Source organism: Sorex fumeus, unplaced genomic scaffold, assembly GCF_029834395.1.
Source record: "Sorex fumeus unplaced genomic scaffold, SorFum_2.1 ptg000050l, whole genome shotgun sequence".
Lineage (NCBI taxonomy): Eukaryota > Metazoa > Chordata > Mammalia > Eulipotyphla > Soricidae > Sorex > Sorex fumeus.
The window spans coordinates 4,323,513-4,346,338 of NW_026606107.1; the positions used below are offsets into that span (position 1 = coordinate 4,323,513).

The 22,826-nt window shown below is 39.9% G+C and overlaps 1 pseudogene; it reads left to right on the forward strand.

The window, feature by feature from the left end:
• The window catches only part of LOC130032587 (peptidyl-tRNA hydrolase 2, mitochondrial-like), a 99,366-nt pseudogene extending 77,862 nt beyond the window's left edge, over window positions 1–21,504 (forward strand).
• Window positions 21,505–22,826: the final 1,322 nt, after the last annotated feature.

Consider the following 22,826-nt stretch of genomic DNA (forward strand, 5'->3'; position numbering starts at 1 on the left):
AGAAGATAATCAAAAGTAGCACTGTCCTCCCATTGTTCATTGATTTGCTTGAGCAGACACCAGTAACGTCTCCAATGTGAGACTTATTGTTACTGATTTGGCATATCGAATACTTCATGGGTACCCTGCCAGGCTCTGCTGTATGGGCGGAATACTCTCAGTAGCTTACCGGGATCTCTGAGAAGGGCGGAGGAATCGAACCCAGATCAGCGGTGTGCAAGGCAAATGCTCTCCCCACTCTGCTCCAGCACAAGCGATCAATAGCTTATAAATAATTAAACCACTACTTGATACGTATTTACAAAGGTATTTATGACTGGGTTTCAGTCATACATTGTTGTAACAACCATACCTTCACCTATGTACATTTCCCATTCCCAGTGTCCCCAGTTTCTGCTCTTGCCATCCCCCAAACTCCAGCCTTTCTCTATGTCAGGTACTTTTCTCTCTCTTTCTCCTGCTCTCTTTCTCTTTCTGGACTATAGTTTATAATACAGGTATTGTAAGGCTATACATGATAGCATTTCAATAACATTTTTTAAGATAACTGATTTAAAAAACTTAAAGTACATTGACATAGAAATTTTTTGATAGTTCATATTTAGGTAGACAGTGTTTTAACAACAATCACATCACTGGAAAACTTGATCATTTGACTTCCCGTTAATCATCAATTTGCTCGAGCGGGCACGAGTAACTACTCCATTCATCCCTGTCAAGTGCTAGTGTAGCCCAATGACATCTGTTCATTATAGGAGGACAAAGAGCCTAAAACCGATTGTTAAGGATCTTGATAAAGAAGTCTGACCATCTTGTAGGTGGGCAGCCAGGGGACTTTTGACGTCCCCTGGAATCCAGTCAGTAACGGCTCTAGTCCAGTGATCATCTCCAAATCCCATTATGTGATCAGCCCATCTGATTTTCGACACCTTGGAAAATGAGATAGTGTCCCTGATTCGTGACCGTCGACAGAGGTCGGAATTCTGAATTCATACTCTCATTTGAGTGAAATGTGATATTCCCAGCATAACTCTTTCAATTCCTCTCTGGGAGACCCGAATAGAGTTCTCATCCTGTTTTCGTAGGGACCAGGACTCTGAGGTGTATGTTAATGCAGGAAGAACAGTGGAATCGAAGAGATTTGCCAGGAGCCAGAGGTTCTTCGTTCTCTTAGCTATTTCTTCGACGCTCTTGAAGGTGTTCCAAGCTGTTCTCTTCCTCCTGCGCAACTCTGGTGCCAGGTCATTCCTCATGTTGACTTCTCGACCTAGGTACACATAACTGTTGCATTCAGAGATAGTCGTTCCATTGAGAGCAAATGGTATGTCAGGAATGAAACTGTTTCTCATAAACACTGTCTTCGTGAGATTCAGCTGGAGTTTGACCTTTCCACACTCACATTTGAAGTCGACCATCATTTTTGCCGCTTGACTAATCTTTGGTGTTATTAGAATGATGTCATCAGAAAAGCTGAGATGGTATAGTTGCCGAACGTCTATATTCACACCCAATCCTTCCCATTCCAGTTATCTCATGACATTCTCAAGGGTGGCACTGAAGAGTTTCGGTGAAATGGTATCACCCTGCTGAACCCCTCTCTTGACATAGATGATCACTTCATTGTAGAATGGTGAGATCCTGGTAGTGAATCTGTAATACAGCTCCCGAAGGATCCTGATGTATTGAGTATGATTTCCCTGATTGGTTAGGGCTTTGATGACCACTTCTGTCTCAACAGAATCAAAGGCCTTCTTTAAATCAATGAACGTTAGACAGAGCGGCATCTTGAACTCCCGAGAAACCTCAAAGCTTGGTTATTGTGTGGATAGATAGACTGTGTTAAATCCTTTTCGAAAACCAGCTTGCTAACATGGTTGTCCTTCATCTAGTGTTCTACCAATCGTATTCAGGATGACACGAGTGAACAGCTTGTAGATGACAGAAAATAGGAAGACATGGCAATAGTTGCCAATGTTGTGGATGTCTTCCTTTTAGTACAGTAGTACAGTCCTGCTGTTTTTCCATTGTGACAGAACCTTGCATTCAGACAGGTAGCGTGGGAAGAGCAGAGCCAGTGTATTGATGAGTACTGATGGCATTTTATTCAGGTGTTCAGGCATTACCTTATCTAGGGTGGATGTTGTTTGCTTCTTTACTGATGAAATAGCATGTTGGATTTTGGAAGGGAACGTTGGGAATGACATATCCATCCTGCGGAATTTGGTATGTGGGCACGTGGACGTGGCTATGATAGAGATCTGAATAGAAGTCATGGATAATTTTCTCCATTGCCCTTCTTATTCAGAGTTGAAAGAATATTACACAACTTCATGGATAAACAACAGCTCAGCAACTTCAAAGAAGACAAATCTCAGAGGCATACGCAAAAACTTCTATAGAAAGATGACACATGATCCCATAAAAATAATTTCTCTTTAAATTAATGGATTAAGGAATAAAGGGACACAGAGTGGCAAAAGCAATTCTTGGCAAAAATGATTTGGGAGGAATTGCCTTCCCCAACTTCAAACTGTACAACACAGCAATAATAATTTTAAAAGCATGTCATTGGAACAAAAAAACAGACCAGCAAAAAATGAAATAGAGTTGAATATCCTGACATAGACCATCAAATATATGATAATTTAAACTTTGATAAGAGGACAAGAAGTAAGAAGTGGAGCAAGGAAATTCTGGTTAGCAAGTTTTTCTGGGAAAACTGGAAAGCTACATGTAAAAATGAGTTCAGACTTCTTTCTAATGTCATGCAAAAAGTCTGATCTAAATGGATTTGAAAATCAGACCTAAGTCCATAAGGTATATGAAAGAAAGCTAGGCAAAAACTTCCATGGCACTGAAGCTAAAGGCATCTTCAAACATGAAAGGCCACTGTCCAGGCAAGTGAAATCAAAGATGAACAAATGGCACTACATGAAACTAAGAAACTTCTGAATCTCATTAGAAACTGCGACCAATATACAGAGAAATCCCATGGAATAGGATAAACCATTTATCCAATACTCATCTAATAATGAGTTAATATACAAGTTATATTAAACACTGCTAAAACTTTACAAGAAGAAAAACACTCAACTCCATTAAAAATGGAGAGAGGAAATGAACAGAAACTTCTTCAAAAAAGAAATTCAAATGGAAAAAAGACACATGAAAAAAATACATCACTAATCATCAGGGAGATGATAATCAAAACAACAGTGAGATAACACCACAGAGACTGAGGCACATCAAAAAGAATAAGAACACAGTGCTCATGTGAATGTGGGGAGAAAGTGATCCTCCTTGATTGTTGGTGGGAATGCCGACTGGCCAAGACTTTTTGAAAAATATGGACATTCCTCAAGAAACTAGAAATTAAGTCCCACTTGACCCAGCAATACCACTTCTGGGAATATAACCTGGGTGCCCAAACACACACAGCAGAAACACCATCTGGACTTCTATATTTATCTGAGCACTATTCAAAATAGCCGGAATCTGGAAAAAATCCAAATGCCAAAGAACAGATAACTGGATAAAGGAACCACGGTACATTTACACAATGAAATACTATGCAGCCATTAGGAAGAAATAAATCATGAAATACGCTTATGAATAGATGGAAATGGAAAGTATCATGCTGAGTGAAATTAGTCAGAAGGAAAGGGACAGGTATAGAATGACTGCATTCATTTGTGGGTGATATATAGATAGATATAAGAATATCTATAATGAGACTATTATCTAAAGTGAGGGTAAGGACGAGCAAGGAGGAATTATCAATGATTGGAAGCTTGCCTCAAGAGTTTTGTGGGGGTTGAAATGAAGTTAGGATAGAGATGGGATCAGCATGAAAAAAGTAGTTGGAAATGATTATTTTTACAGGAACTGAGTATTGAAAGTAGGCAAATGAATATACCTTATAAACATTCATTACCTATATTGTAAACCATAAGGTCCAAAAAGAAAGAGAGTGAGAAAGAGAAAGTGAGAGAAAGGGGGTTATTGGGGGAGAGAGATAGGAGAGAGGTGGGTGAGAGAAGAAAAGTGCCTGCCATAGTGGCAGACAGAGGCTGGACTGAGGGAGGGAAATGAGTTCTATTGCTGGTAAGAAAAGTTCACTAGTGAAGTGACAGGTGTTGGAACATTATATGACTTAAAACTAATTATGAACAACTTCTTAAATGTGTTTATCACTGTGGTTCAATTAAAAAGTTTCTCCAGGTGCCAGAGCGACAGTACAGTGGTGAGGGTGTTTGCCTTGCATGTGGCGACCTGGGGTCAATACTTGGCATCCCATATGATCCCCCAAGCACCACCAGGGTTAATTCTTGAGTGCAGAACCAGGAGTAACCCCTGAGCATCACTGGGTGTGACCCCAAAAAGCAAAAAAACAAAAAGTGTCTCTAGCCTCTTGTTGGCCAAAACCAATTTACACCAAACTTTAACATTATTTCCTTGGACTTATGATAAATAGTGAAACAAAATTATTAGTGATGTTTTAAACCATTACAATAACTGAACATAGCAGTTATGATGTATATAGTATATTTTATTAATCACATTTCACCAAAAATAATCTCTATTGAGAATTGATTTGGTGTTCTTATTAGAATTTCCCTTATTCAGTGTATCAGAACTTTTCTGAAATTAAAAAATCAACAGGTAATTTTTGGCCAAGTTTAAACAATATTTCACACCTGGAATGCATTGTTCTAACAATAAATATGTGTTCAAGTTCACTGGAGCTTTGAAGCTTTGAAAAGCAGCACACATATGTGAATTTAAAAATATATTATAATGTACTTAAATAACACTTCTATTTATTTATTTATTTTGTAGGAGTACTGCTATTTATTCAGCCACTGATTAGCTGATTGAGTTGGGCATGAACTCCACCTTAATTCATTTTTTTCTTTTTATATTTATTTATTGAATCACTGTGGGAAAAGTTACTAAGCTTTCAGGTATAAGTCTCGGTCATACAACAATCAAACACCTTTCCCTTCACCAGTACTCCTCATTTTTCACCACCAAGAACCCCAGTATACCCCCCTCCCACCCCTCCAAATGCCTCTTAGGCAGATTATTTCTACTTAACTCTTCTCTACATTGATTATATTCATTATTTCAACAAAAGATGCACCATTACTGTTTAGAATTTACCCCCAAACAATCAGAATTGCTGAAAAGGCATTGTGAAATATTTTGTTTTCTATAGTTGGTTATGAGAATCATATAATGCCACAAAGCCACAATTTTGGATTTCTGCAAAGAGCCAGATAATGACGAGATTCGTTTCTGTGTGTCCGGTATTATGGCTGTGCCGGAGAGCTGCTCGTGGGGGGTAACTCATGACCTTGGTAGGGGGTGAAAGACGTGCCGGTACCACCCCCCTTCCCATGAGACTGCAGTTGCCCCTTCACCTCTGGCTTTTACCTGGATTTCCTATAAGCTCTGAGGCGGCGGCCACCTTGTTACCACGGGGGATAAAGGCGGAAGGGAGCAACACCCTTTCCCTCCTGGGGAGGTATGGCACCATAGTTTAACGCATGGTCCATTCACTTTTCTGCTGCAAGCTGCCGGGTTCTGGATTAAGTCCTTTTGCCTCTGGAGCCATGGCCATGCCAGAGAGATGCTTGTGGGGGGCAACTCATGACCTTGGTAGGGTGTGAAGGATGTGCCAGTACTGCCCTCCTTCCCATGAGACTGCAGTTGCCCCGTCACCACTCGCTCATGCCTGGCTTTCCAATATGCTCTGAGGTGGCAGCCACCTTGCTACCAGGGGGGGAAAAGGTGGAAGGGAGCAACACCCTTTCCCTCCTGGGGAGGCATGGCGCCGTAGTTTAACGCATGGTCCATTCACTTTTCTGCCGCAAGCTTCCGGGCTCTGGATTAAGTCCTTTTGCCTCTGTATCCATGACTGTGCCAGAAAGCCGCTTGTGGGGGGCAACTCGTAACCTCAGTAGGACATGAAGGAAGAGCCAGTACTTCCCACCTTCCCATGAGACTGCATTTGCCCCATCACTGCCGGCTCTTTCCTGGCTTTCCAATAAACTCTGAGCCAGAGGCCACCTTGTAAGCAGTCCAGATGCATTTCTGCCAAAAGCTGCTGGGTTTCAAGATTTGTTTCTGAGTATCCGGTATCATGGCTATTAATCAGTTTGATCAGGAGCCAGAGAGCCATTTGTAGGTGGCGACTCAGGGTCTCATTTGGATGGGGAAAAAGAGTCGGCTCCACCTCTATGTGGTGAGGCCCCGTGTGTCTCGTCACTGCAGGCCCAAACCTGACTGTCCAGTGGCCTCTGGAGGATGGTGGTCACCAGGCCGCTAGGGAGAACAGGCCAAGGCACGAAACCTATTCCCACCTGGAGTGGCCCAGCGCCAGTAACCTACTGCAGGATCCAGACACATTTCTGCCAAAAGCCTTTGGGTTCCGAGATTCATTTCTGAGACTCTGGGATCATGGCCATTAAGCAGTTCAATCAGGAACCAGAGAGGCCATGCCTCCAATTATATAGCTGAGCCGAAGGTGGTTTGTGGGTGTGTCTCCCACATACCTAACTTTTGGCTGTTTACTTTCTTGGTAAACTTTGCCCCAAGTTTTTGGGGTCTGGCCAAAGGCACAGCAACAATTTTGGGGTATCTAATAGTCTGACGTTGCCATCCGGCTGCTGATGCACTTACCTCACAGGTACAGATTGACCTGCTGGCAGCACCATACCCCTAACACTTCTATTTAAATATAATTTTTTCTCATTTGTTATTTTTACATGAGAAGATAAGTTAACCTTAGTACTGGAAATATTACTTATCTCCACTGTGAAGGTATTTCCTACCACATTACATAATAGTGAAGTAGAAAATATATACTTTTTTGGCTTATTGGAACAGATATGTGAATATTTATATATACCTCTATTCACTACATTGAGTTATGAAATATCTTTCACATGAAACTTTCTATAAGTTTTGCTGAAACTATTCTACCTACAACACTGTTTTAATATTTTAGTAGTTACATGTTAAATTTATTGCTCATTTACAATGTTATGAAATTCCAAGGGCTTAGCTTACCACACCTATTTGTTTATACTATGCACTATACCATCACTGAAGTAGTAGTGCCATTCCAACCACAAAACAAAATTCTTACTCAATCTACCCACACTACTTCCTGTCTTTCCAGAAACCACCTAGATTTGATTGAGTTTAGGAGTTACAATTAAAAACTATTTTTAAAATTGTGTTCACATTAATACCACTTGTAAATTGTCTTTTACATATTTACTTAATTTATAATAATTATAGCCTGGCACGCAATCCGTGGTATATTTGATATGCCAAATCCAGTAAAAAAATCGGATCTCATTCCCCTGACCCTGAATACGGCAGAGTCGAGAAGGATGTGGAAGGAGAGGCTAATAAAATCTCAAGGCCTAACTAGGCTGCCCAAACGAAGAAAGACAAAATTGATTGTGTGTACTTTCAATGCACGTACGCTGGCATCTGATGCATCCATCAATGACCTGATGGTAGAATCGTGAATGATCAAGTACGACATCATCGGTCTGACCAAAACAAGAAGACATCAATCACATCATGCCGTTTTCGGCACTGGAGAAGAACTGTTCCTTGGAACATGTGACAAAAGAGGCATAGGTGGTCTCGGTATCCTTGACAACACAAACTTAGCCATGAGCATTTATTCATTTGGATGCCTAACAACCCGAATCGGATGATTACACTTGAATAGATGTGGCTCACTGCCGGCAGTTTCTATCTTTGTTGTCTATGCACCAACATCCAATTATGGTGAAGGAGAAATTGAGAAATTCTACATGGAGCTGGAAAAATTCCATAAAGAAGTCCACACCTTCTACAAGATCATTGTCAGTGATTTTAATGCCAAGATAGTACCAAGAAGATCAGCGATGAACTCCACATCAGGACCCATGGCCTAGAATGAAACGAACAAGGTGACAGACTGTCTGAGTTCATCATGTCAACCAAGACCATCCATGGTAACTCACAGTTCCAAAAGGCTGAATCTAAACGTTGGACATGGGAGTCTCCCGGTGGACAGTTCCACAATGAAATAGACCACATCATATTCAATCGGCAGTTTTGCCTAACCGATGTTGCTGTTGTCCCAAAATTCAAAACGGGATTGGACCACCGTCTCCTACGTGCAAAATTCCACCTCACAGAACAGGGAGAAAAGAATGCAAAGTTTAAGAAGAGAACTCCCAGAACGACCACCAAGTGGGAGCTCTTTGGCTCTGTTGGGGCAACATGGGAAGAGGCTGTCATTGACAACATTGGTGAGGAATACGATCAAATGATTCAGCACCACCATGATTGTGCAAGGAATGCCAAGAGAGAGATAACCACAAAAAACGCCTTTATTCAAACACTCTTGAACTTATTCACAAAGACAATGTTCATGAGAAAGTCTTGTTCCTGATGCTCCATTCACTTTCAACAGTACCACCATCTCCAATTGCAACAGTTATATATACCTAGGTCGAGAAATCAACACTATGAATGACCTGACACCTGAGTTACGCAGGAGGAAGTGAGTGGCTTGGAATGCCTTCAAGAGCGTTGAAGAAATAACTAAGAGGACAAAGAACCTCCAGCTTGAGCACATCTCTTCAATTCCACTGTTCATCCTGCATTAACTTATGCCTCAGAGACCTGGGCCCTACGAAAACAGGAGAACGCTATCCGGGTCTCTCAAAGAGGAATTGAAAGAGCTATGCTTGGAGTATCACACTTCACTCAAATGAGAGTTAGAATCCTCAGTTCCGATCTCTGTCAATGCTCAAGAATCAGGGATGTTGTCAAATTTGCCACGGCATCAAATATCATATGGGCTGGACACGTAATGAGGTTTAAAGACGCCTGCTGGACTAGAGCCATTACTGACTGGATTCCACAGGATGTCAAAAGATTGCATGTATGCCCACCTACAAGATGGTCAGACTTCTTCGTCAAGACCCTGAATGATCGGTTTGAGGCTCTGCATATTCCTAGAATGAGAAGATGCCATTGGGCTACGCTAGCATGCAACAGGGATGAATGGAGGCGTTACTGTTACCCGCTCGAGTAAATCTATGAGTAATGAGGTATCAAGTGATCAAGTGATAATAATTACTTGAAGAAACATTCATGTTGTTCCAAAGTACACAATTACTTTTTTTTTTCTTTGAGAGCTTAGTAGCCTGCATTTGTAAGTTGTACAAATTCCTTGCTGGCCTTCATTTGTAACTGGTATAAATTTCTGTACAAGCAAGGTATTTTTAATTTAACTTATTTAGGAATTTGGGATGAGAGAGAAGTACATATTTAAGGAAAATAAGGTACTCTAGAGTGAAAACAGGCAAGCAATGAAACATAGAGACAAGCAACCAAGATACACATTTAGGGAAATATTTAGGGAAGAGGAAGCCCATACTTCTTTTTCTTCATTATTGAACTGAATTTTTTTGAGACAATAGTAACTTATTATAAAATAAATTTTATGTATATTTAGGAGTATGCCCTACACACATCACCAACATCCCAATAATATTCACCAAAATTTTCATCATAACTCCTATCACCTCCTTCCCTTCCTTTGTTGTCAGAGACTTTCTTCTTGTGGAGGGAGGAGGGTTGGTTTGGGGACCACATCAGTCTCTGCTTAGAGCTTATTCCTGGCTCTAATCTCAGGCATCGATCCTGGGAGGTCTCAGAGAGTTACTTGTTGTCCCAGCGATTGATGTCACGTCAACTGCATTCAAAGCCAGTGCACTGAACACTTTCAGGCCCCCAGAGGTGTTTTTTTTAAAGCTTTTTGGCTCACACCCGGCAATTCACAGGAGTTACTTCTGGCTATACACTCAGAAATTACTCCTGGCAGTGCTCAGGGGACTATAGGATATGCTGGGAATCGAACCAGGTCAGCTGCGGTAAGGTAAATGCCCTACCCGTTGTGCTATTGCTCCAGCCTCCAGAGGTGTTTTCTTTCATTTTTTTTGTATTTACATTATTTGGCTACACCCAGGATTGGTTGGTGCTATTTCTGGCTATGTGCTCAGAGGCTTTGGGAACTATATGTGGTTTAAGGACATAGCTAAATGCAATGCAAGAACTTTAAACACTGTGCTATATCTTGGGACCCATTTTTTCCTACATAAAACATTATGCCTTGTGTTTGAAAATAACAAGATTGAGTGGTGTTTTGCTATATTTTTTCTCCTTTCATTTAACATAACTCTAGCCCCATTCATTTTGTAGAAAAAGGCGACATTTTAAGTTTTTTTTTTGTAGGGGTACTGCTATTTATTCAGCCACTGATTAGGCTGATTAAATTGTGCATTAACTCCACCTTTTTTCCCCCATTTTTTATAATTTTATTTATTGAATCACCATGAGAGCAGTTAAAAAGCTTTCAGGTTTAAGTCTCGGTCATACATGAAACACCCGTACATTCACCCGTGCCCATTATCCACCACCAAAATCCCCAGTATACTCCCATCCCACACCGTCCCCCTACTTGTGGGGCAGACGATTTCCACATTACTCTGTCTATACTTTTATTACATTAAACATTTCGACACCACACCCAGCATTATTATTTGGGATTTTACCCCAACACTCAGATCTGCTGAAAATGCAACAGTGGATAATTTGTTTTCTATTGCTGGTTATGAATAACTTATGATGTCGCGTGGCTGCAGTATTGGCCACGCGATTTTGAAATTCCAAAATTTTAACAATTAAATTCAGAGAGATTTCTTGCCAAAACCTGCTGATTTCCGAGATTTGTTCCTGAGTCTCTGGGATCATGGCCATTAAGCAGTTTGATCAGGAGCCAGAGAGACCATTCATGGGCGGTGACTCGCAGTCTCGTTGGGGTGGGGAGGAAAGGGCAGGCTCCACCCCCATCCCATGAGGCCCCGTGTGTTTCATCACTGCGGGCCCAAACCTGACTGTCCAATGGCCTCTGGCTTATGGCGGCCACGGATCCACCTAGGGGGAGCAGGCGGAGTTTCAACACCCTTTCTCCCCTGAGTTGCCCCAGCAGCAGTAACGTACTGCATGGTCTGCACACATTTCTGCCAAACGCTGCTGGGTTTTGAGATTTGTTTCTCAGTCTCTGGGATCATGGCCATTAAGTAGCTTGATCAGGAGCAGAGATGTCATTTGTGGGTGGCGACTCAGGGTCTCCTTGGGACGGGGAGGAAAGGGCCGGCTCCATCACCATCCCGTGATGCCCTGTGTGTCTTGTCACTGCGAGCCCAAACCTGACTGTCCAGTGGCTTCTGGAGCATGACGGCCACCATGCCGCCAGGGGGAACAGACCAAGTCATGAAAACTATTCCCACCTGAGGTGACCCAGCACTGGTAACCTACTGCAGGGACTGGACGAATTTCTGCCAAAAGCCTTTGGGTTTCAAGATTTGTTTCTGAATCTTTGGGATCGTGGCTGTTAAGTAGCTTGATCAGAAGCCAGAGAGGCTGTTCATGGGTGGCGACTCAGGGTCTCATTGGGACGGGGAGGAAATGTCTGGCTCCACCCCCATTCCATAAGGTGCCACATGTCCCGTCACTGCAGGCCCAAACCTGACTGTCCAATGGCCTCTGAAAGACGGTGATCACTGAGCCGCCTAGGGGGAGCAGGCAGAGGACAACAACCTTTCCCCCCTGGGATGGCCCAGCAACAGTAACCTACTGTGCAATCCAGATGTATATCTGCCAAAAGCTGCTGCGTTTTGAGATTTGTTTCTCAGTCTCTGAGATCACGGCCGATAAGTAGCTTTATCAGGAGCCAGAGAGGCCGTTTGTGGGCAGCGACTCAGGGTCTCGTTGGGACGGGGAGGAAAGGGCTGGCTCCATCACCATCCTGTGAGGCCTCGCTTGTCTCATCACTACGGGCCCAAACCTGACTGTCCAGTGGCCCCTGGAGGATGACGGCCACCGGGCCGCCAGGGGGAACAGACCAAGGCACAAATCCTATTCCCACCTGGGGTGGCCCACACCGGTAGCCTACTGCAGGGACTGGGATGCATTTCTGCCAATAGCTGTTGGGTTTTGAGATTTGTTTCTGAGTCTCTTGGGTCATGGGCATTAATCAGTTCAATCAGGAACCAAAGAGTCCATGCCTCCAATTATATAGATGAGCCGAAGTGGTTTGTGGGTGTGGCGCCCACATACCTAACTTTTGGCCGTTTACTTTCTTGGTAAACTTTGCCCCAAGTTTTTGGGGTCTGGCCAAAGGCACAGCAGGAATTTTGAAGTATCTGGAAGTCTGAAGGCACCATCAGGCTGCTGATGCGCTTACCTCACAGGTACAGATTGACCTGCTGGCAGCACCATACCCCCGACATTTTGACCTTTTAATAAGAAGACTAGTATTTTGCTGACTATAACCCATGTATTTTCTTCAAATAAATGTCTTTGGGCATGTATTTTGAGTCCACATATTAGTTTCTACAAACAATTCTGCTTTGAAAACAGGTATATATGTATGTAATATAATATGTAAATATTCATGTATATTCATATGCATGGATCCATATATCATCATTTGGATATATGACTAGGTTTCATAATGATAGATCTTATGGGATTTCCATTTTTCACATTTTTTCCATAGAGACAACACCAATTTACATCCTCACCAGGTTCCGTTTTACTCACTTCTTCACCAAAATTTGTTGCTTCAATCATTTTTATATAGGCCATACTTGCACCCATGAAATGATATCACATGATTTTGATTTGCATCTCCCAAATAAAATTTGATTTTAAGCATTATTTCATCTGTCTGTTAGGCAGCTGTATGCATCTTTTGAAAAGGGTTTATTCAGGTCTTCTACACATCTTCAAAAATTGGGTTAGTTTTTTCTTTTGTTGTTAAGTTCTATGAGCTTTTTTTAAGTAAAATCTTGTCAGATATATGATATGCAAATATCTTCTTCCAGTTAGTAGATTGCCTTTTGTTTTTTACGGTAGTTTCTTTTGCTGTGTAAAAGCTTTTTAATTTGATGCATTCTGTTAGCTTATTCTTGCTTTTATTTCCTTTACCAAAGGAATTGAATTTCTAGTACATCTTTTACTGAAGTTCTGGACAGTATGACCTATATTTTCTTCTACATTTCTTATCATTTAAATTATATCATTAAGAATGTTTTACTTGCCGCTCCAACATCCTAGGTGAGACCTGCTTCAAATTGATATTACTGGGTCTTTCATGGAATGGGAAGCAAAACTGCTACCTACAGGGTTGGTCACAATAGTCTCCAAACCTTACCTGGACCATATTAAAGTCCCACACTACAGCTCCTTCCTGATACTGTGCTTGCTGCTTCACCATTATAGGACAGGCTGAGCAGAAAGAGCAATCTCTTGCTTAATCCCTCAGTGTCATCCACGGGGCACAGCAAACGCACAAGAAAAGTAATGAGAAAAACAAGAAGAAGCTCACCAAGTTCGATGAGTGAAAACATTTTCACTGAAGAAAAAAATAACACAGCAAATCCTCAGACTGCCTGTAGTGACACCATGATGAGGGTATTCAATGAGTTCAAAAAATGGTAGCACAGGTAGCAAAGCACATGAAAGTATCACAGTCAAAATGAAAAATAAATACTACAGTAGAAAATGACAAAACTGAAGAATATGGCAGGTTATATAAAAAGTCAATAGAAACTCTGAAAAGCAGAATAACAGAAACTGAGTAAAAGACCAAGGACCTCTAAGATGAGAACGATGAAACTACTAGGAAACAGCAGAAGGTGAAAATAGCCTAAAAATTTACAGAATACCAGAGAACTATGGGATGAGTTCACGAGGAATAGCATAAATATCATCAGAATCCCTGAAGGGCTGAAAGGAAAATTTTATGAAGAAATATTAGTCAAAGAAATCATTGATCAGAAATTTCCAAAGCTGAGGATTACAGGCTCTCTGGACATTTATGAGAGCGTTCAATCCATTGCATTTAAAGAAATTATTGATATGAATGAAAATGTTGTCCTGTATATTTGAGGAAATATAGCTTGTTTAACTTGATCTTTGCTTTTTTATGAGGTCACTAAATATGCTTTCGTCAACTCTGAGTGATAACCTTGTTGGTATAGGAGGTTGCTTAATTCAATACCATTTTATTGTCTTCTTGACAGAAGAATTTCCTTTGAGAAAACAACAGTGAATCATATTTTTTGTATATCAGAGAATGAGACCAGTTGGAGTTACTGGTTTTGGCATATCGAATACACAACAGATAGCTTGCCAGGCTCTTCCGTGCGGGCGGAATACTCTCGGAAGCTTGCCAGTCTTTCCGAGAGGGATAGAGGCTTTTGGGGCGACCTCTAATCACCCTTGTAGGTGTTACCATATTTGAACCCTATCAAATACGGTATGAAAATTCCGGAGGATGGGTATTTAGTGTCTTATGATGTGTTGCGTGGCCGCTTTGCGGCCGCGCGGGTCCAGAAAGCATCCTGGAGTGTGGCGACGGCTGGGTAGTGGAAGTAGTGTAGCTAAGAGGACGAAAAACGTCCGGCTCCGGGCACATCTCTTTGATTCCACTGTTCTTCCTGCATTAACATATGCCTCAGAGACCTGGGCCCTACGCAAACAAGATGAGAACGCTATTCAGGTCTCCCAAAGAAGAATAGAAAGAGCTATGCTTGGAATATCACGTTTCACTCAAATGAGAGAAAGAATCTGGAGTTCTGACATCCGTCGACGATCAAGAATCAGGGATGCTGTCTCATTTGCCAAGGTGTCGAAAATCAGATGGGCTGGTGACGTAATGAGATTTAAAGACGACCGCTGGATTAGAGCTGTTACCGACTGGATTCCACGGGATGTCAAAAGACCGCGTGGCCTCCCACCTACCAGATGGTCACACTTCTTTGTCAAGATCATGAACGATCGGTTTGAGGCCCTTCATGTTCCCGGAGCGAACAGATGCCATTGGGCTACACTAGCACGTGACAGGGACAAATGGAGATGTTACTGGCACCCGCTCGAGCAAATCGAAGATTAACGGGAAGTTAAGTGAAGTGATTAAGTATATCAGATTTTGCTTCTCTCTTGCTGCTTTAATAAATTTGTCTCTGTCTTTTGTTCTTGGTATTTTGATCACAGTGTATCTCTCTACTGATCTGTTTAATTATTCTTGATCAACACTCTTTGTGCCTCATAGATCAGTGTTCCAGTCTTCCTCTTCAGATTAGGAACTTCTTAACCTTCTAGTTGTTCAAATAGACATTATACACTATTCATTCTCTCTTGCCCTCAGGCATTCTTATGATTCTGAGGTTGTTTCCTCTGTTATTGTCAATAATATCTCATATTCTCTTTGTTTTTGTCTCTTTTTATAGCCTCTTTATATTTTATTTTCATTAAAGGACTGTGATTTACATAGTTATTATTAGTTATACTTTTTGCACATAGTATTGAAAAACCAAACTTACCACCAATATCAACTTCCAATATGCCCTTCCCACCCCAAACCTCAGCCCATCCCCACCTATCAACTTGACAGAGATCTTACAAAATTTCAGTAATTACAGTTTAACATCCCATGCTTTCAGTTTCATTGAGTATGTTTTCTGGATACATGGTCATACCACTCACTCATATTAACAGTATAACTGAAAGAATGATGCCTGCTCACCCATTTTTTCTGACTCTTTTTTCCCTGCTTGATTTAGTTCTTTCTCTGTCCTTCTTCTCCCTAAATACTGACATCAAGGATGATATAAGCATCTGTTTTTTATGACATTTCCTCATCTGAATTCTATATACCACAAATAAGTGAGATCATCCAGTGTTTTTCATTCTCTTTCAGTTTTCTTTGATCAAAATGACATCTTAATGTTCTAACAGTTTTCAGAAAATTGCATAATTTCATCATTCTTTGCAGATATATAGTATTTCATTGTATATATATATATCACATATTCATGATCCATTCATCTGATGTTTTATTTCTTCTTTATGGAGCCTTGTGTTGAGTCTTTAAAGTCACTGATTCTATTTTCAGTTTTTTTTGTATTTTGCTGTTGCGAACATCTACTATTTTCTTTACCCCCTTCATTGTTATTTGAATTAGTGTTTTTCAATTTATCCTTTAGGATATCAATTTTTCTTTTTGAAAGTGTTTAGATTATTTAGAATCGATAGGAAGATTTTTTTGATGTTTTTTACAACCAAATAAACATAGTTCTACTGGTTCGGGGGATCTTCCAAATTTTGTTACTCTCTGTCGACACTCCTGAGAGCTAACATATCTTTATTGCTCCTGGTTGTTTATTTTCTGAGGTTTAGGACTAGATTCTCACTACTCCTGAGTTTCTGTCAGTAATGTTTTTGGTCTGACTCATTCTTGTGTTTGGATGGTGAGGAAAACCATTGTGGATTATCTGTATTTTTAGTGCCTTGCAATGGCAACTGTTGTTACCTGAAGTGTCTCTCACCCAAAACTTACTATGATATATAACCTTCCCTGTGACTTATTTCCATTGGGATGCTTTCCTGTGTGCTATGTTGTCATTCTTTTTTAAAAATTTTTAAAACATAGTGAGATATAGTTACAAAGTTGTTCATTATTGGGTTTCAGTCACACAATGTTCCAGTACCCAACCCTTCACCAGTGTACATTTCCCACCACCAATGTCCCCAGTTTCCCTCTAACCCCTGCCCTCCACCTGCCTCTATGTCAATCACCTTTCTTCTCTCACTCCCTTTGTCTCTTTCCCCGCGCCCCCATCTCTCTCCCCCTCTATTCCTCTTTCCTATGTGGGCATTCTTTCTTACTTATGGGGATTAGCCTCTCTCTAGAATTTGCAGGACCTGGGATGCTCTGGGGCACCTTCTTTTCTAGGCAGTTGATGGGTTTGTTTAGTTTGTTACAACATAATGTTTGATTTGAATTTCAAAAATTATTTTCTCTGTGAAATATTACCATAAGTCAGAGTATAAGCCCATCCAGTGTCTCTCTAAAACCAGTGGGTTTCAAAAAATCATTAAAGCTAGGTGGACAAAAAGTGAATACTGCTTGAAAGAAACCAGAAAAACCTCTAAATTGTGGATTGACAGCCTGTAAAAATATTTTATAATATATTATTGATATCAGTAAACGTTGTAAAGGAAATTGAATAAGTTGGCACACAATTATGTTCACTAGCATGAAAAGGTTTGTGCGCTTCTTTTGATGTCAACCAGGAGATCATATTGTATCCTTCATTTTTCATTTAACTTCCTCCTTTTTATGACGCACTAAATTTTTATCAGATGCACCTTACTTTAAGAATAAAAGGTAAAGGTAAAGGTAAAGGCCCTCCCGTTGATCGTCGATTTGCTCTAGCGGGCCCAGTAACGTCTCCATTGGAGACTTTGTTGTTACTGTGTCTGGCATATCCAATACTCTCGGTAGCTTGCCGGGCTCTCCGAGAGGGGCGGAGGAATCGAACTCGGGTCGGCCATGTTGGCCGCTTGTAAGGTGAACGCCCTACCCGCTGTGCTATCGCTGATTATTTAATATTGCATTATTGGGCAAAAGCAAACTAAACCATGCATTCAAGTTAATTCTATTTTATCTGGAAGTAAAACTAAGTAGTTGAATATTCAATGATAGAAAATCTCTAAAATTGTTCATAGCATTAACTTTGGTCAACTATGAACAATTCTGTTTAATAGTCCTTGATAACATTCACATAAAAGTCCAGCACCAACTTCAGGGTGGAAGGGATACTTCGAATTGAATAGTTTCTACAGAAATAATGAAAGTAACATGTGTTTTTTCCAAAATTGAACACGATCTAAAATGCTAAATGTTCTTGAATTTAAAGAGCATATTCGTGTAAAATGAACTGTTATTTCATAGCATAAAACCACAAATGCATAGTTATAAAATTCTGGAGGCCAAGTAACTATTTAATCTATTCATTATATAACCAAACAGTAGGCTAAATTCTACTTTACAAAAGGATTTTTTAAAGATTTATAGAGAGAGAAAATGGCAACATTATTCGCTTAAATTTCTAATGGTAATATTTTGAAAAATAGTTATGCGCATTTTACTTTTAATTTTATTCCCATAAAAGCAAAATTAATAGCTAAAAAAGAATAACAAAGTCAGTATACTTCCACTATGAGCACTGAGTTACTTTAAAAATTGCTATAGATATGCACTCAGGCATCACACTTGGCGGGCATTGCAGATATGGGGTTTCTGGAATTGAACTTGGGTAGACTATAGGCAAGGTAAATACTTTACCTGCTGTACCATCTCTCTGTTTCCTGTATAAAATTTTGGTTTTGTCCAATTTCTCATATATTTTTTGCTCTATTCTACTACAGTTCCATTCTCACTACCCTTCTAATAGGCCTTTATCTCCTATCCCTTTTCCACACACGTAAGCACAAAAACATACATATTCTGGAAGTTTTCTGATGTTAAACTATGTGAAAGAATATATACTTTTATGATATACAATAGGTAATAAATGTGGTAATTATCCAAGCAGTACAAATAGGGAAAACATTATAAATTACTTTGGATAGCTCTCTTTTTTTGTATGAGTTATAACTTTTCTTTTTTGGTTTTGGGGACACATCTTGCGATTTTAAGCTACTAGTCCTGACTCTGTGTTCATGGATCAGTCCTTGAAATGTTTGGGGGGACCATATGGGATTTGGGGGATCTAACCCAGGTCAGTCGTGTGCAAGGCATATGTCCTCCTAGCTATACTATTACTCTGTCCTAATGACTTATTTTATCTCAAAATTATCAACATCTAACAATCTCAATAAAATGTGTTGTATAGCTTTGTGATATAGAAAACAGTAGTAGAAAATAGTAGCATACTTGGGAAATGAAAATGTCATGGCTTCAATACACTAAAGGTGCTAGGTTTGGGTATTAAAGGGATTAAAATTTAGAAAGCATATAGGAAAGGAAAAAAATCCTGTAGTTATTTTAATGTGTAATTGACAAGTTTAATTTTCAGTTTCATAAAAGAAGATATGACTATAACTAATTCATATTCTGATAATTAGTACATTGTTGTATGGAGCATTTGATCTCAATACATGGCAAGGAAATGGACGAAGCTTGTGATGTTTATTAAAGTAGCAGAGAAAAGAGCAGATTATTACGTTTTTTTCTTTATGGATAGCTTTATATTACAATGAAAATTTAGATTACTTTCAATTTTTAGCAATATATTAGCATCATGAATATATGTTTATGAATAATATTGCATTTTTCTAATGTTAGAAATTAGAAAAATTAGAAAAAATATTTATAAAATTGAGTATGAAATTTTATATTATTTACAAAGTAAACATGTTAGCCTACCATACTTTCTAACAAAAAACATGAAAGTCCTGAGTTAGAGGGCAGCCTGAAATTTATACTAAAAGAGTTAAAGTATCAATATTTAGGTGTGTGCATGTGCATTTAAGCTTTAATTCTCATAGACTGATCATAAAAATTGCCAGATATCACTTTTTATACATAATGTGCTATGGTAAAGGAGATAAATTCTTGAATTATAGAATCTGAAACTTTTATAAATAACAATAATCTTGCCTTCTATTTTCTATGGATAAGATACTACCTGTATCTTCTAGTGTTCTTAATAAAACTTCTTATTTGCTATGAAGGGAGATGTAATCACTTTTTATTACATAACTAGTTTTAGTAGGTGATTATTGATTAAGAACAATCTTAGCTTCACTCCTTTTTTTGTTATCATCTAGTGTTTATTAGAATTTTTGTGCTTTTAAATAGGAAGTTTCAATCGGCTTTCAGTGATGCTTTTGAAGTTTTTAAAAAAATTAAATTTTTTATTGAATCACTGTGAAATACAGTGACAAAGTTTTCATGTTGAGATTAAGCCAAACAATGATCGAATACTCATCCCTCCACCAGTGCACATTTTCCACCACCAATGTCCCCAGTATCCCCCTACCATCCCAGTCCTCAGTCTGTGTCTATGGCAATTTCCCACAATACTTTCTCTCCACTTTTGGGCATTATATTTTTCTCGAATTTTCCCACAACCATTTGAGCCTTCCTGCCAGAGGCAGACGCTATATAATTTATTTTCCATTGCTCACTTTGAATATCATGAGAGGTCACGTGTCTGTGTTTGCGGCCACACACTTCTGGAATTCTAAGATTATAAATGGATGGGGTCCAGAGACATCTCTGTGGGGTTATAATTCATTTTAAGATTCAACTGGGAGTCTCTGGACCAGGGCCATTGGTGTGCTGAGATGGCGCCCAAAGGCACATTATGGCATGATAGCCAGGATGCCAAGTGGGTGGGGAGCCAGGGAGGGAAATCCTGACTCTTCTGCCCCCGCTCTAAGGCCTGAAATCTTAGTCCTGGAACCTGCATACCTGGATCTTACTTGTGGAAGCTCTTGGTCACTGGGGTTCCATCTGGAGTGGGCTAGGAGTGTACACCTGCTCTATCTGGGATAATCCAGACAAATTGGCTTGGTACGCGCTGGGAGAGATCTCTGGCGCTGTGGTGTCCTTCGGGATTCGCTACTGTGTCTCTCTTTACTTCACTCTTAAGAAATTTAGTAATGCAAAACATAAGAATTTGGTGATTTCCTACTATTGGATATTAGTATTATATTTGATTCATAGTACACATGTGTAGTTAAATATTCCCCAAACTGCTTGAAGTTTATACTAATTTCTACTTCTAGAATGATTCATAAATGGACTTATATTGCACAAATCAGTTACAATATATTATTAAAACTTTAACATAGCACTTATGGTCAGGGAAAATGACATCTCCTATATTGACGTTTAAAAAATATTTTATTACCAATTTGATTAAAAATATTTTAGTCCACTATGGGTAGAAAAGATTTCACTACTCTAATGTGAGTAATGCTAAACACATGAATGAGAATTGAAGGACAGGTAGGTTCTTTAGATTATCTGCAAATTCTTGATTATGGAGTACTTGGCTGAACCTGGTGCACTGAGTTGGGCTGCCAAAGTTGCTCATGGAATGTTTCTGGGTTGGTTCCTTCATGTACATTTTGGAATGATCCATAAATATTCCATGAGTGAGATAGAGAAATAGTCTGGAATTGAATTAACTGTCTTACGAGAGAGAGGGCAGTACAAAATGGATCATGTGGTTTGAAATGACTTAAAGATGCGAAAGAGGAAAGTGGCTGTCTGGTGTTCTCGTACTACTGTTTTTGCCACAAGCAAATTCACAGAAGAAACCCTGAATTGCTCAAACAGTAGGAGTACTGTGGCCAATCCAAAGTGATACTTAATACTCTAAATGAAGAAACATTGGTGGTATAATTGTGGACACATGCAAAGGAATGCTGGGGATGGCTATAAATTTAATGAAACATGCTGAATATAGTCAAATTGCACCAGTCTCTTGAACTGTGCTGGGAATTGGTCCAGGACCCACAGACCTGACAGTCACTGGTCACCGGAAACTTTACTAGATAGGATTATATATATATATATATATATATTCTTATATATATATATATATATATATATATATATATATATATATTCTTTTAAAGGGCTGGAGGGATAGCACAGCAGGTAGGGCATTTACCTTGCATACGGCCGACAAGGCCGACCCGAGTTTGATTCCTATGCCCCTCTCAGAGAGCTACCGAGAGTATCTTGCCCACACAGCAAAGCCTGGCAAGCTACCTGTGATGTACTTGATATGTCAAGCACAGTAACAAGTCTCACAATGTTACTGGGCCCGCTCGAGCAAATAGATGAACAATGGGAAGACAGTAACAGTGACAGTTCCTTTTTCAAAACTTTATTTTATTAAATTCACTATTGCAAATGAGGCAGCAACCCTGATCTTCGATCGTTGACAGAGGTCAGAACTCTGGATTCCTTCTTTCAATAGAGTGAAGCATGATACTCGAAGCATAGCTCTTTTGATTCCTCTGTGGGTGACCCAAATATCATTATCATCCTGTTTTCGTAGGGCTCAGGTCTCTGAGGCATATGTTAGTGAAGGAAAAATTCTGGAGTCGAAAAGATGTGCCCAGAGCCAGAGGTTCTTCATCCTCTTAACAACTTCTTCAATGCTTTTGAAGGTGTTGCATGCCACTCTCTTCCTCCTACACAGCTCATGTGCCATGTCATATGTCATGTTGAGTTCTCGACCTAGGTACACATAACTGCTACATTAGGAGATATTAATCCCATTGAGAGCAAATGGAACGTCAGGGACTAATTTTTTTCATAAACATTGTCTTCATTAGATTCAGCTGCAGTCCAACCTTTCTACAGTTGGCCAGCATTTGTGCCACTTGGCTGATGATTGGTAGCAAAGCGGAGGTGGTGTAATTGCGGACTATCTTCACTCCCATTTTTCCCATTCCAGTCATTTGCCAAGGTGTCAAAAATCAAATGGGCCAGACACATAATGCAATTTGGAGATGACTTCTGGACTAGAGCCATTACTGACTGGATTCCATGGGACGTCAAAAGATCACATGGTCTTACCTATGAGATGGTCAGACTTCTTCTTTAAGACCCTGAATGAATGGTTTTATGCTCTTTCTGTTCCTGGAGTGAGCAGATGCCATTGGGCTACACTATCAGGCAACAGGGACGGATGGAGACGTTATTTGCGCCTGCTCGAGCAAATCGGTGAACAACTGGATGACAAGAGATAACAAGTGATTACAAACCCACCATGAACTGCAAAGTTATTCTTTGTTGGTTTTTGGACATACAATGTTCCATCACCAATTCTGCTACCAGTGTCCACTTCCTTCTATCAGTGTTG